This window comes from Ambystoma mexicanum, chromosome 2q (assembly GCF_040938575.1).
Source record: "Ambystoma mexicanum isolate Mex_15411 chromosome 2q, UKY_AmexF1_1, whole genome shotgun sequence".
NCBI lineage: Eukaryota > Metazoa > Chordata > Amphibia > Caudata > Ambystomatidae > Ambystoma > Ambystoma mexicanum.
This window is the reverse complement of record NC_090924.1, coordinates 1318872458-1318886681: the sequence shown is the minus strand read 5'-3', so window position 1 is coordinate 1318886681 and position 14224 is coordinate 1318872458. Positions and strand designations below refer to the sequence as shown.

The 14224-nt window shown below is 44.7% G+C and overlaps 1 protein-coding gene across 1 annotated transcript in view; it reads left to right on the top strand.

Moving 5' to 3' along the window:
- The window catches only part of NEK10 (NIMA related kinase 10), a 2768076-nt gene that overhangs the window by 345265 nt on the left and 2408587 nt on the right, over positions 1–14224 (top strand). The window lies entirely within an intron of this gene.

Below are 14224 nucleotides of genomic sequence, written 5' to 3'. Positions count from 1 at the left end.
CTCGATCACGCGACCCTGCGCACCGGAGGCATCGGGGACGCCTGGCGGCGGGTGTGCTGAGGGTCGTGGTGGCCTGGGGCGATCAGTCCATACAAATAACAGCGGATAATGCCCAAGAGCCTGGGATCCAAGAAGACTAGGGGGGCCATCGACAAGTACACCACAAATATCCAGAAGGAAACCACCTCGCAGATGGAGCCCCCGGCGCCCACCCCAGATCAACAAACGACACCGCAGGCTCAGATGGACCCCCAAGCGGTGTTCCTCGCTATGCAGCGGGGGTTCGGCGCCCTGAACGACAAACTCGACGGGATCACTGCAAATGTGGCATCCATTAAGGCTAAACTGGATAAAACTACGACGCGCATAGCCGAAGCGGAAACCAGAATATCAGGCGCGGAGGAGGCGCTCGAAAACCTGAAAAGCACGGTGTCCACAATGGCGATTGAACTGGGAACTGTTAAATCTAAATGCGAGGACTTGGAGGCGAGATCAAGACGCAACAACATCCGTATTGTAGGGGTGCCTGAAGATGCGACGAAGGGCTCTATGGAGAAAGGAGTTGAGGCCCTCCTCCGCGACCTGCTGGGCGACCCAGGGTGGTCCCCCATGTTCCTAATAGAGCGTGCACACAGATCTATGGCTCCAAAGCCGAAACCCGGTGCGTACCCGAGACCAATAATCGCACGTGTGCTTAACTACAGGGACAGGGACTTGATATTACGTACGGCAAGAGAGAAGCAGGAGCTGAGATGGAAGGCTAGCGTGATACGGATCTTCCCTGACTTTACACTGGCGGTGCAACAAGAAAGGAAACAATTCACGGGTGTCAAGAAACTGCTAAGGGAACGACAGGTCCAATATGCAATGCTCTACCCGGCGAGACTGAAGATCCTGTACAAGAACAAAGTCCATTTCTTCACCTTCCCTGAGGAGGCCGCCAACTTTGTGGAGACGCACATCCCTACGGTCGTGGGGAGCGCCGAGGACGCTAATCAAGAGTGACTTCCCTGGGGAGGGCCCGGAGAGGTACGGCAATGCATGCCCGCTCCACTTACTTCAACAGTTCTCCCCGGAGGGGGACACTCATTAAGGTGGGAAATCAGTGTCTACGGTTTGTGCTACGTGGGGACTGTCCTTGCCGCCATTAATATGGGTGAGAGTAATGCCGGACCCGATTAAGTGTTTTGTTTTTTTTCTAAGTCTGAAAGAGCATCGGCCCTGGGGATCTCCGCAGGCCCCCCAATTGCAGGTGCATATGCTAAAAGTTAGTGGGGGGGAGGGGGTTTCTTTAAGCACAGTAGAAGTTCGGGGTGCTGTGAGGGTGGGGGGAGGTGGGATCGGGACGGAAGTGGGGATGTGTTATTGTTATGGGGAGAAAGTTAAAAGCACGAGGTTACAACATACTTGCACGAATGGGAACTATATGAGACACTCTTCTACAGATTCACAATGCATTCACACTGAACGGGATGGCGGGTAGGAGCTCTGAGAATATCAGAATCATGAGTTGGAATGTTCGGGGCCTGGGTTCCAAGGTTAAGAAAAGGAAAATCATGGCCTACATTAACAGACATGCCCCACAAATCCTATTCTTACAGGAGACACACATTGGCCCGCAACACGGGGAACAACTGGCGCCGAAGTGGGGAACCCATCAATACTTCACAACCTACTCGAATAGGGCCAGGGGAGTAGCAATACTGTTACACAGAACCCTCCGATTTACGTGCAAGGAGGTGAGGTGTGATCCAGGGGGCAGGTATGTCTTGGTACATGGCAATTTGCAAGATAGAGAGGTGGTCCTCCTCAATATCTACGGTCCCAACCTGGATGACCCGGTGTTTTACACCGAACTCTTCGGGTTGCTGGCCCACTATCCAACTGCTCGCCTGATTTGCGGGGGGGACTTCAATACCATTTTGAATGTGGACATGGATCGCACCTCAACACAGGTGAGAACTTTGACTAAGGCCGCCCAAGCGATAATGGCTCATATGGCAGACCTGGGGCTAAAAGATGCATGGAGGACATTACACCCATCCGAGAGGGGATACACCTATTACTCCACGGTGCACGACATGCATTCCAGGATAGACATGTGGCTACTAGACAACGTAGTGTTGGCCTGGGTACTCGCAGCACAGATACTGCCCAGGACGTTCTCTGACCACTCACCGATAGTGCTGGACCTCCGAATACCGGGCGAAGCAGTGAATAGACCCCCTTGGAGGTTTAAACCTGCAGCGCTGCGTGACCTGGTCTATAGGAACACGCTGGAACAGCACATACTGGAGTATTTTGCATTTAATGATAATTCTGTGTCTCGCCAGGCGACTTTGTGGCAAGCATTCAAGGTGTGTATTAGAGGCGCCTCTATATCGAGTGAGAGTGGCATCCTCAAAGATATAAGGAATAGGATGCAGCGCCTCGAAACACAAATAGCTGCTACACAGTCACAATATGAGCTTCAACCGACGCCTCAGTTAGCCTTAGACCTAAAAAACGCACTGGACGAATTCAATGAGGCGGCGGATCAAGAGATCCGCTACTTTGACAGACCGGCGGCCGCTCGCCGCTATGGTGAGAGCGAGCGACCGGGGAGGCTGTTGGCCAGAGCGGTAAGGGGGGAGAGGGGTCCGACCGACATTCCATGTATAACAACGGCGGAGGGCACGGTTACTACAGATCAGGGCAGTATACGCTCCACGTTTCATAAATTCTACGAGGAGCTATACTCACCCCAGTCAGACGCCACTGAAGGTGAGATCGAGCAGTATCTATCCCGTATCCCGACGACCCTGCTGGCTGCAAACACGAGAGAGGTGTTGGAAAGCCCGATAACTGAGGCGGAAGTGATAAGGGCCATCGAAGCTCTCCCGAACGGGAAGGCCCCGGGTACAGATGGCCTAAGCGCAGAATTTTATAAAGCATTTAAGCTCCTACTGGCACCCAGGTTACTGGCTATGTGGACCGAGGCCCTGGAGGGAGGGGAGCTCCCAGCGTCCACGAGGGAAGCGGTGATAACACTGTTGCTTAAGACTGGTAAACCCCCAGAGGACTGCGGGTCTTATAGACCTCTATCACTAATTAACACAGATGCCAAATTGTTAGCAAAGATACTGGCCACAAGACTGACACCGTGGATGCCATTCATGGTCCACGAAGATCAGGCCGGATTCATCCCCGGCAGGTCAGCAGCTACTAATATTAGGAAATGCCATGAGGTCCTAACCACGACCCCCCCGGATCAGCAGGCGATAGCAGTGTCGCTGGATATGCGCAAAGCATTCGACACGGTGTCCTGGCCATTCCTGTTTGGGGTATTGCGAAATTACGGATTTGGCCCGAACTTCCTGAGATGGGTAAAGTTACTGTACACGTCCCCACAGGCCAGGATTAGAATTAACGGCACCCTAACAGAGCAGATTGAGCTCCGGGGGGGCACGAGACAAGGTTGCCCGCTCTCGCCATTGCTGTTTGCTCTGATAATTGAACCATTAGCAGACGAACTGAGGGCTCTCGCCGGCATCTGTGGGCTAAAAATAGGGGCAACAATGCACATTATAAACCTGTACGCAGACGACATTCTGCTATATTTGAGAGATCCAGACAGAACACTGGGGAGGGTCCTGGCGGTGGTGGAGAGGTTTGGTGGACTCTCGGGACTCAGACTTAACATTAATAAATCAGAAGTGTTCCCTATCACAGGGGCCACAGAGAAGCCGCGGGGCCTGCATGGGCTACAGTGGTGCCCGACGCATGTTCTATATCTGGGAGCATGGATTGCTCGGACTGCTCAGCTATCCCGAGCATTGAACTACAACCTGCTTGTGGACTCGTTGTGCCTGAAACTAAAGCGCTGGGGGGCCCTCCCGGTATCCATGATGGGTAAGATCGCACTGGTGAAAATGATAATCCTTCCTAAGCTATTTTACCTATTTAGCACGGTGCCGGTGTGGCCGGGGCGTGTTTTATTCACTAAAATCGCGGGCGCGTGCTCCTCATTTGTATGGGATGGCCATCCGAGAGTGGGCTGGGGGACACTTACAAACGACTACATGTACGGTGGCTTGATGGCCCCAGACTTTGAACTCTACTACCTGAGCGCGCAGGCACAACATGCGAACCAATGGGCGACGACATTTATCAACCCAGCGGGCCCAGTACCTAACCAACTGGAAAAAGAGGCCACACTAGCACTCCACCAAATTACACGGTCAGGTGTTAAGCATTATAACTCCCTGAGACCTTCTAAAGTGGTGATCACTGCGTGGTCCAGGATTGTTGAAATGTACAATACTGAAAGGATATACCACCCTAGTATGCCGCTCTGGGGTATGCCGCAGACTCCTTTTACGTCAGAGGGAGAGACGGCCCGCCACTGGTCTGCTAAGGGCATAACACAATGGGGGCAGATATTTGTGGACGGGCAGTTCATTCGATGGGAGGATATCAGGGAGGAGGTGGGTAACACACCTACGGCTAGGCGACAATACTCTGGTCTGCGGGCAGCTACACAAAATATATGGCCAACCTTCCCTGATGAACCCCCAGTCAACATGGGACTGGGATACATGTTTATGGGGGGACGCCAAAAAATAACAGCTTCCACACTGTACAAGACCATACTCCACACACGCCCACAAGAGCAGCGTCCGGCAAGGGCAAAATGGGAACAGGACCTTGGAGAAGAGGTGGGGGAAGAGGAGTGGTCTCAATACTGTGCACTCGTGAAACAGATATCCTGCAATTCCAAATACAGGCTAATCCACTATAAAATTCTTCAGAGAACACATTACACCCCAGAGAAACTCAAACGCATATACCCAACCATGACAGGGGAATGCCCGAGATGCCATGCGGACAATGCTGGCATTTATCACATGCTTTGGGGGTGCAGTGCACTGAGGGGATACTGGGAAGCTGTATGTCAGACGATAGACGAGATGGCAGACCACCCACTAGAGTGGACCCCACGATTATGCCTGTTGGGGTCAATTGAGAAAATAAGCCCGAGTTGGCGAAAGCTTCTGAATGTAAGTCTGCTCCTCGCCAAAAGGGCGATCCTCCTCAGATGGAAGAGTGCGCACTCCCCTACTAAGGCGGACTGGGAAAGGGACATGGCATGGGCGAACGACATGGAGGAACTGTATATTGATACTGTGCTCCCAGCCTCGCGCCCGAAAAACATTTGGGGCAGGTACAAACAGTATCTCGCCGAGAAAAGCGGACTTGAACAACTTGATGCTGTAATGTGATTCATATTGTAAAATGTAATGTCTATAATTATGATGTCTCTGTAACCAAGTGAAAGTAGTGACCAAGTGCAACAAAAATAAAGGTTTTAAAAAAAAAAAAAAGAAGTGGTAGAGGAGGTGCTGCCGGCCTGTACATCTGTGCTCCCTGGCCCTCCCATCACTGTGAAGTTGTTGGGACCCAAGACGGTCAAGATTAAAACCTCCCAGCTAATGTCTAGAATGATTAAAGACCACTTTTCATCTTTGAATACAACATCGGGCCTGGAGGGTTTACAGCTGGCCCCTCAGGTATAACCAAGGCAGTGATGTTAGGACAAGCTGAAAGCGGTGTACAGCCCCCTCGGGTGACTGACCATGGATTGCCTTTAATAGGGGCTCCTGTGAGACTGACTGATTATGGGACAATTGACTTGTCGTCTGAGCATGATGATTTTTACTTAAATACTCTGCTGAAAAGTTCAGAAGCAGCAGATTCTGACTCAGATACACCGATAACCTCATATTCTTTGACCCTTGACTACCCCCAACAAAAGAGACTCACTGTTGATTCATAATATTGATCAAACGGGGTTGACCATGTGGTCCTCTCTTGAAAGAGACTAATGAAATTTTTTGTACACTTTTGAATTTGTTTGAAAAGCTACAGCATGATGTTACGCCACATGAGCCATGTTCGACTTGATATTAGTTAAACAAAATCAATTGATGGCAAAATGTAAGAGAAGTAATCCAATTATTACTGAGTCTGTTATTCAACATTCTGATACTGTTTCTCATCTAGGGAGGGTTATCAGCTGTGTTCTGGGTCATTTACAAAATGGTGGTCAGCAAGTGCGTTTGCCCTGACAAATGCATAATCGACCTGGTGCTTCCACGCTCCCTCTGCAGACCGAGATGGTTTTTGTGGCAGAACAGGTCAATTTAACCTCAACAGATAATCATAACCAGGAGGGGATACCTGATACAATACTGTCTGCCAAAGTGTCTCGAAGAAACGTGTAGAAAAAGCTAACAAAAAAAAAATGTTTAAAGAAAAAAATTCAGAAATCTAAAATCTTCCACATTTAATAATGGGGCCATTAGGTTGTTTATTAATTCAATTACATTATCTATTGAGAGGCCTGTTAAGACATCTGCGTGGCATGACTTGCAGATTACCTCAGAGAGGAAAATTAACAAGATATCTGAGGAGAGGGTAGATCATGCTGCGTTGATAAGTAAACAGATTACAATGCAGTCGGTCTTGATGAGTAAAGAGGTTCCTAGAAATGTGAACGATGTACCAATACAAACAGCTGGGCAGTGTCACCAATATACGCAATGCCTCCCCTTTGAACCCTCGTAATCGTGAGGCACTACGGTCAATCAATGGGGAAGGGGGATGGAGCGGGAAAAAAAATGAAGTTACCCCTGGAGCAGAAGTGGAGGCCACCACACAGTGTTCCCCGGCACGAGGTGTATGGACCCATAAATTTACTACTATATGGTGTAGGGCTCGGAGTGTTGACTATATCAGAAGTCAGAGAGACTTTATTCAGTAGAGTAAGCCGATTGGGCTAGGCCCTCCTAAATCTAACGGGAGGGTGGTTGGACCTGTATGCCGACAAATCGGAGTGGATAGTATTTTTCCTCATAATCACTCAGTGGTTTTGAATAGGGCTTATATTCTCTCATTACTCTCAGAATGACCCCATTTGCGGGCCATCTTATCAAAAGATCTGGATTGGGTGGATGGGGCAGTTGTCGATATCCACTCTAGAATTGTATATGACTTGACTTTGAAGGAGATAAACTACTTTCTGCAATTGGGGCTTGAATTTTCAGGAGTGGGGCACCTACCGCAGCATTCCTTTAAAGATTATGGAGGTGAACTCCCTGTAGTGGGTCATTCTCTGAACCCAAAGATCATAAATAAGCAGAGTGAGTCTACAGTAATTCACGAAAGGGACTTAAAGGACTTTGTATAACATATTTACAATGCCACTATTCGACAAGCTGGACCGTCTGGGTGTCACCTACACCAACTATGCCGATGACACCCAGATACAGGATCAACGAAGTCTTCACCATCATTCAGGCATGGATGGCCACACATGGCCTCTGCCTGAATGATGATAAGACTGAACTGCTCCTTGTCGGCTCACCCAACAACCTCCTGAAACTTAGCCCCAGCTACAATAACATTATTATCGATGGAAACACTATACCCATCGCTAAAAGTGAAAAAACTCTCGGTTTCTAGCTAGATGCCAATACAAACCTCTCTAAACAAATTAACATGACCGCCTCAGCCACTGCCTGCACAGATAAGCTGATCCGGGCCTGCAGACCTCTGCTTTCCTCTAACAGCTGCCTAATATTAGCTAGGGCACTTATACAGTCTAAACTGGATTACTGCAACTGCTTATATGCAGGTGAAAACAAATCCATAATTAACAAATTGCAGGTCCTCCAAAACAATGCACTCCGAGCTGCTCTACATATTCCCAGGAGAGAACACATTTCTGCTATCAGACAATTGTGCAAATGGCTCTCCATTCAACAAAAAATTGACCTAAAAACTATTTGTTTCACCTACAAAGCTTTGAATAACCTAGCCCCGCCATATCTCACCAATAAATTCACCATGAAACCTTCTACCAGAATCACCAGATCCACCGACACACTATGCCTGGTGGTGCCCAGATACACCCTAAAAAGAGCCGGCGGAACCAGTTTCCCGGTTCTAGCCGCCCAACTCTGGAATACACTTCCACTGGACATCAAATCTATCTCAACCTTTCAATCATTCAGAACCCAGGTTATTACCTGGCTACTGAATAAAAACTAACACCATCTTATGTCATTCCGGAAACCTCATACACTTACCCTATTAGTCACTCACCACCACCTCGCATTCGATAGTACTAGCTTCTGTATCACTCCTATGTACATATTATATAAAATGTATAACTCCTATAATATAATCTGTACAATAACTGTATTTCTGTAAATTGTATAAGTTCTGCACAAATTGTTCTAAATGTGTATAACCTGTATCCTGTAACCATTTCCTTGAGCGTCCATTTACCCCCGGGTCTGGCGCGCTATAAAAATAAAATAAACAAAGAAATAAACGAGGCTAAATGTTTTAATAGGTACTTCGGGACAAAGACAAGTTCATTGGTCAACTAAAGAGGCTGTACACATTGACGAGGATTTAGGTAGTTGGGTTTGGATGTCACCTGCAAGCAATGAGAGGAGACATTGCCAGCAGTGATGAGGATGATAACCTCCACCCTTAAGATGGTGTCATGGAACAGCTGTGGCCATATGAATCTTTTGTTAGATAAATCATTTGGGAGAATATTAAAAGAGTATTATATTATTCTATTACAGGAGACCTGGTTAGTGGAGTGACTGGTGATGGATGTTTTTTCTACTTTCACCCACACGGCCACTAAGGGCCCCCGCGGTATACCAGCAGGGGGATTGTTGACTGCCATTAAATTGACAGCAGTTATTATGGCTAGTCGTCAGTTGATACTTTTAGATAAGGGTTTTTTAGCGGTCAAGGTCTCTTCTTCTCAATGGTTTTAGCCAAAATTCTATTACTAATTGTTAGATAATTTGTCTATTTGTATATTGGCATGGCTGGGAAACCTGGAATATGGTCTTATATTGGTGGGAGGTGATTTGAACGCGACATGTGTTGAGATGCCCGCAAGGAATGAAAAATTACCCATTTGTCTCCCAGACCACGAGTACAAGAAGAGTGCCAAATGGCTTTTGTGTATGAGGGAATTAGGTCTCCATTGCCTTAATGGAGCAGTGGCAAGAGATATACCGAGTCACTCCACTTTTTCTAGGGCCGGTAAATATTCAACCTTGGATTATATGTTTACTAATGAGATCTTGTTTGGTTGCTGTAGAAACTTCCAGGTTAGGAAATATGACTGGAGTGACCAAGATATGTTGTCTGCGACCTTTGAGAACTTTAAAGAAAAACAGAATAATGGGATGACAAATGGTTTGACTGCGTTGTAAGGGGGAAATCCAGTTAAGTGGACTCAACACAAGGTGGGATATTCAATAACACTGTGAAAGAGTCTATGCACTCCACTACATTGGAATGAAATGTGACACTTTTAATCTGATGTCTTTTGAGAACTTTGATGACCACTTGAGGGTGCTGACATCTAAAATACCTAGAATCAACCATACACATCACTTGCACTTGCTAGTGTCTCATGAAAAGCAGAAAACTAGAGCATAAATCAGAGTCATTATCAATAAGTAGTGGGTCAATAGGTGATTAGGCTATGAGGAAATCAAAACGTTAAACAGACCTATCACAACTGGTCCCGCAGTTACTTCAAAGGGATGCAGAAGTAATTATGGACCTACTATGTAGAAGTGATTCGTCTTTACTTTGGAAATTGCTTAATAATTGCAGTAGAGGCCAAGTCAACTTGATGTTGAACCCCATTGCCAAAGCTAAGTGGTTGGAACATTTGGGTATTTAAATGATGAGCTTCCCACTGAGACCACATTAGAGGGAATTAAGCCAGCCAAATGGAGGCTGACCAAGAAATGACATATAATGCCATCATGAGAAGCAGCTCCTTGAGAGAGCCAGGACCTAATAATCTATCAAATGTTATTTTTAAACATAATCCAGTAATGTGGTCTTTGATTTTAATTATGTATTTTAAGAAAATGATTGCTTCTCAGATGTTACCGAATTCTTGGCACACTGCCTTTGTGGTTTTAATTTTTAAAAGAGGTATCCGCACCGAACCTATGAATTATAGACTGATAGCCATTTTGGATGCAGATTCAAAAATGGTTGTGGCTTTGGTGCTGTAACATCTAACTGTGTGGTCCTTAGCAACAGGGAAACTTCTGAAATGGCAAACACGGTTCTTCAAAAAGCACTGCACAACTAATGTTTTTTTAGTGAGATTGTCACAGAATTTGGTGAATTCATTCTTTGTTGTCTCATTTGATTTAACATAAGCCTTTGACAAGGTAGATAGGCACCTCCTTTGGAAAAAAAATGATGAATGGTGTTTGCACTCGGGACAATTATTGCACTTTATTCTAATTCAAAGGTTAGGGTCAGACTGAATAATCAGGGTGGTCTATAGGCGCCTCCTACGGAAAAAATTAGATGAATCGGGATTGCCCTCGGGACAAGTATTACACTTTATTCTAATTCAAAGGTTAAGGTCGGACTGAATAATATGGGTGCTCTATCTCAGGAGATCTTGACTCTCACAGGGGTTAGACAGGGATGTGTGTAGCTCCCTGTCTTTTTAACCTATACGTCTCAGATATAGGGGACTCCCTGGATAAGGTCTCGTTGGCTTCTTCAAAATTTAACAATCGGAAGATGATATGGTTATCCTATGGAGATGATTTTTTATCATTTGATCTAACCGCTGTTGGGCTTCAAAGAGTAATTAGGGCTTTTAATGCCTATGCTTCCCAGAACATTTTGCAAATCAACACGTGGAAAATCATTGTAACATGTTGTACTCTTAAGAGATCATGTACGAACTTTAGTTTTAGCTGTTGGGGGAGGGGGGTTGATTTGTATCACAGTTTCTGTATTTTGGTTTCTCGATTTACAGGAAAACCACAAAGCTTGCTATTCGGGGATTTTTTAAATAAAAGGCTATGGGGCTACGCAATCAATTGGTACAGATAGATGGAAAATATGTGCGGTTTTCGATACTGCCTGTTGTGAAATTTATAAGGGCAAGAGTGTGCCAAAGCTCATATTAATATTTAAATTACCATACTCTTTACCTGCGGTGGCTATACGGTAGGACCTGGGACTGATATTAAAATGCAGTGATATGTGCCGATTTTTAACAAATTTTGGTAAAAGCTTAACTGCTGGCCTGGGAACATTGGATGATGACCTGAAGGCCACTGTGGATATTCATTCGCAAGAGAGTTTATCAATAATACCATTGTTTCTGTCTTGTGATACTCTATTGTCTGACATTTGTTCCACTCGGGAAGAGTTGATGAATAGGCCTGACTGCACTAAAGATCCTCTGGAACGTTTGGGATTGGACATTGGCTGTGGAAAAAATGCATAGCTGTGGTTCTTTGTCCCATCTGGCCGGCAATTATAAAAAACTGGGTGTGTTGGCCCCTTTTTGTCAATCAATCATGGAAAAGAAGCATATTTTAATCCATTTTTTTAACTCCTTGACTTTTATTGACAATGATTGTTTTTGGGAACAATGTCCTAGGGGCTTGGTTACGTCTGATGTGGTGGCTTTGGTTGGTTTTTATGTGCTCTGTTTTTGGAATAATTACATCTGACCAATATTTGGAAAATATCTTTTTAGGATTTTATAGATTATTAGGTATTTTAATCTTTGCAAGTTTTTTATTTATTTTGACCCTTATTTGTGGATGATGTTTGTTTTTATGTCTATGGAATGTTTTATACTGATATTTTGATGAAATTGATATATATTATTTGTTAAAGGTTCAAAGTGAACCAAGAATAATAAACAAAAACTTTGGTTTAGTGTTACAATGTTTTTCTGCTTTATTAAAAGATCCTTTCAGTTAACCTTCACTTCCAGAATAATTTTTAAGCAGACACGATTAGTATTTCAGACACTTTCAGTAGTTTAAAAACTATTGCGATGGTTTCACTTCTATGTGAGTGCTACTTCGCTCATTGTTCAACAATCAGTTTTGCCTCGCTTTCACTCAAACGCGAGTGCTACTTTTGTTGCATTTCATTGTCCGACAATTAACAATCTGGTTCACAAGCCTTTTTTTTCAACTTGTGTTTATTGGCATTTTTTTGGTTACAACATTCAACCATTAGGAACTTCCCCCTCCCCACCTGTCACCTTCCGCTGTGGAGGTGTTATGTCCATGCCATGTAGCCAGGGTCCACGTTTCCCTCCTCTGTTGCTTCCCTTTTATAGGTCAGAGTCCTCTTGAGGCTCTATAATTCCTAACAAAGTCATAGACCTAGGGCTAACAAGGCGTTCACTCAAACGCGAGTGCTCCTTGGCTAAGTTGCCTGCCTTTTTTCATGCAAGGGATCAGAACACTTGGTAACACTCACAGGCTTCTGTCTTCACTCCCTTTGCATTCTGCAGAACTTTAACTGCTTATGACTTCTTTGGAACATATTGGAGACCACTGTATGAAGATTGCAGAGAGTAAACAAATTCAGTGTACTCTCTTTCTCATACTAAAAATAGTAAACAATGTATTTGAGTTCCTATAAAAAATGTATACCATTTAAAAATACATACAAGTCAGAATATGCACCCAATTGTGATCAGTGCCTACTAAAACAATACAAAATGAATCTAAAACACTATTTTTTAGCACAGAGAAATTATTGCACACAAGAATTTACATATAGCAGCAAATCTTTTATATAGCAGCAATAAAGTGCAATAGTTATAATTATGATATAATAACCTTTAAAATAAGGATATATTGTTAACCCAACATGTTTCATTCCTTTCAAAAAATTGTTATGCAGTGTAGGAACTTCTTCAGGGGATTTCTGTTTTTATTCTCTGATCTTGATACTGTGGTCTCCTGTATCTATGTTTTAAAACACAAGGTCCTCACATTGCATTGCATGATTTGTATTGCTTAACCAGGATGGACCTTGGTGCATTTATTCCTGGTGTCCCCACAAGGTATTAGAAGTTCTTTTGTACATACACTTTTCCTCAGTGAAGGTATCTTCATTCCCGCTACGCACCTAGGACCCTTGCTGCACACCAACTTTTTTTTAATTGTATATGGTTAAGAAAAAACCTTTTGCAATCCAAAGTTAACAATCCTACATACTATTCAATCAAATAAAAACAAAACCTATGAAACATAAACACAGCGTCGTGTCATAAAATACAATAATAAACAGTTAAACATAAAAGTGCATGATAATGCACGATAATACACAGAAATACACACCGGGGTAGAGGTGAAGAGACAATTAGACGAGTGTAACAGGAAAGGGGAGAGACAAAGAATGAAGAATTTGGGGCTCTTTTTCCCCTTAACCCACATGGCAACCCCCTAAGGGTACAACTACTTGTCTCTTCATTGTAACTACCCCTTTGTGGAAGAAAAGAGGGGGAAAGGAGAAGGGAATTTAAACCAAATGATTGAGGATGGGAAAATTGGATGGAGTGGCGGTACTGCAGGTAGTATACTTCCAGAAACCCCTTTAAGGAGTTTACACCATGACCAGTTGACCCTACACTTATTGACCTCATGCATAAAAAGTAAGGTCCTAGAGTACAATGTTTATTTTCTGCACACCAACTTCCAGCCACGGTCTCCGGCTCGCTTCCTGCTATGCAATTTCTGCAATCAGGTTCACATGGGGAAAAGCAGTCTTCCTTCATGCTTTTTGCTGCGCAACCTCTGCACTTCAGATTCAGGGGGAAAATGACCCTCTCGGGGCCGGCAGCTGAAATCTGCCCCCACAGTGGTCCCAGCACCCTCTCTTTCCACCAACCTCTGCTTGGATTGCCTGCAATGTGCTCTCATTCTGCTGCTGCTGCTGCTACTACTACTCCATACTACTCCAGCTCCACCTCCACCTAATGGCCTGCACTTAAGGGGGCCTTTTAAGCTTCTATGCCTCCCTCAGGTGGGGCCATTATGCTTAACAAGCTGGCCACTCCCACAACATTGCTCTTGAACCCTCTTCCTCGTCCCAGCATTTAGGGGATTATGGGACTTGTATTCCCCAACAACAGAATTTGGCTTTTTAGTCAGCTTTCTATTTTTAAATGTAGGTTTACTTCTCTTAGATGTATTTAAGAAAAGATCACAGGATTATATTTGAAAAGAGGAAGGCAGTTTGTTTAAGCCATTATTTATAGGTTTCCTTTCACTGTACCTCTGGGAGTTAGGTTGGTGTCTAACTTTAGAAATCTCAAACTGGCTTTCATCACATAGGAAGTTTAAGG